Raw genomic sequence first — 2,500 nt, forward strand, 5'->3', positions numbered from 1 at the left:
TGCTGTCGAACTGGCCATTACATCCTCACCTGATCTAGTCCCCCATTAGATCCGCCCCCCCACCGCAGTTACCCCGTACCACATATCTAGCACGGACCTTGACCTCCAGCAGGCCCCGGGGACCCACATTACCCCCCCCCCCCCTTCCCCCTGCAGTTACCCTGTACCACATGTCTAGCATGGACCTTGACTTCCAGCAGGCCCCGTGGACCCACATTACCCCCCCCCCCCCCCTGCAGTTACCCTGTGCCACATATCTAGCATGGACCTGGACCTCCAGCAGGCCCTGGGGACCCACATACTCCCCTGCTCTACTCCCCCACTAGCTTTCCTTTCTTGCAGTTACGCTCCAGCGCATATCCAGCATGGACCTTGACCTCCAGCAGGCCCCGTGAACCCACATTACCCCCCCCCCCCCTCCTGCAGTTAACCCTGTACCACGTATCTAGCATGGACCTGGACCTCCAGCAGGCCCCGGGGACCAACATACTCCTCTGCTCTACTCCCCCACTAGCTTTCCTTCTCCCGCAGTTACCCTCCACCACAAATCCAGCATGGCCCTTGCCCTCCAGCAGGCCCCGAGGACCCACATACTCCTCCGCTCTAATCCCCCATGAGCTTTCCTTCTCCTGCAGTTACCCTCCACCGCATATCCAGCATGGCCCTTGACCTCCAGCATGCCCTGGGGACCCACATACTCCTCTGCTCTACTCCCCCACTAGCTTTCCTTCTCCCGCAGTTACCCTCCACCACAAATCCAGCATGGCCCTTGCCCTCCAGCAGGCCCCGAGGACCCACATACTCCTCCGCTCTAATCCCCCATGAGCTTTCCTTCTCCTGCAGTTACCCTCCACCGCATATCCAGCATGGCCCTTGACCTCCAGCAGGCCCCGGGGACGCACATCCTCCCCTGCTCTAATCCCCCACTAGCTTACCTTTCTTGTAGTTACGCTCCAGCGCATATCCAGCATGGACCTTGACCTCCAGCAGGCCCCGGGGACGCACATCCTCCCCTGCTCTAATCCCCCACTAGCTTTCCTTCTCCTGCAGTTACCCTCCAGCGCATATCCAGCATGGACCTTGACCTCCAGCATGCCCCGTGGACCCACACTTAAGCCCCCTCCCACTGACAAAGCAAAACACCACTGGCAAAATCCTCGTGCCCCTGGTACTCCAGAATGTAAATTCAAACATGCCCCTGGTACACTGCGCAGAAACACTTTGCCACACACACGCACGCACTGCTTGTGCCTATGGTACGACAACTTTTCTCGTACCTATGGTACGACAACTTTTCTCGTGCCTATGGTACAACAATTTTTCTCGTGCCTATGGTACAACAACTTTTCTCGTGCCTATGGTACAACAACTTTTCGCCGTGCCCCTGGTACACCGCTCAGTAGCACTTTGCCACACACACACTCCTCGTACCTATGGTACGACAACTTTTCTCGTGCCTATGGTACGACAACTTTTCTCGTGCCTATGGTACAACAACTTTTCGCCGTGCCCCTGGTACACCGCTCAGTAGCACTTTGCCACACAAACTCTCCTCGTACCTATGGTACGACAACTTTTCTCGTGCCTATGGTACAACAACTTTTCTCGTGCCTATGGTACAACAACTTTTCGCCGTGCCCCTGGTACACCGCTCAGTAGCACTTTGCCACACACACACTCCTCGTACCTATGGTACGACAACTTTTCTCGTGCCTATGGTACGACAACTTTTCTCGTGCCTATGGTACAACAACTTTTCGCCGTGCCCCTGGTACACCGCTCAGTAGCACTTTGCCACACAAACTCTCCTCGTACCTATGGTACGACAACTTTTCTCGTGCCTATGGTACAACAACTTTCCTCCGTGCCCCTGGTACGACAGCTTTTCTCGTGCCTATGGTACAACAACTTTTCTCGTGCCTATGGTACAACAACTTTTCGCCGTGCCCCTGGTACACCGCTCAGTAGCACTTTGCCACACACACACTCCTCGTACCTATGGTACGACAACTTTTCTCGTGCCTATGGTACGACAACTTTTCTCGTGCCTATGGTACAACAACTTTTCGCCGTGCCCCTGGTACACCGCTCAGTAGCACTTTGCCACACAAACTCTCCTCGTGCCTATGGTACGACAACTTTTCTCGTGCCTATGGTACAACAACTTTCCTCCGTGCCCCTGGTACGACAGCTTTTCTCGTGCCTATGGTACAACAACTTTTCTCGTGCCTATGGTACAACAACTTTTCGCCGTGCCCCTGGTACACCGCTCAGTAGCACTTTGCCACACACACACTCCTCGTACCTATGGTACGACAACTTTTCTCGTGCCTATGGTACGACAACTTTTCTCGTGCCTATGGTACAACAACTTTTCGCCGTGCCCCTGGTACACCGCTCAGTAGCACTTTGCCACACAAACTCTCCTCGTGCCTATGGTACGACAACTTTTCTCGTGCCTATGGTACAACAACTTTCCTCCGTGCCCCTGGTATGACAG

Source organism: Maylandia zebra, unplaced genomic scaffold (genome assembly GCF_041146795.1).
Source record: "Maylandia zebra isolate NMK-2024a unplaced genomic scaffold, Mzebra_GT3a scaffold34, whole genome shotgun sequence".
In the NCBI taxonomy this organism is placed as follows: domain Eukaryota; kingdom Metazoa; phylum Chordata; class Actinopteri; order Cichliformes; family Cichlidae; genus Maylandia; species Maylandia zebra.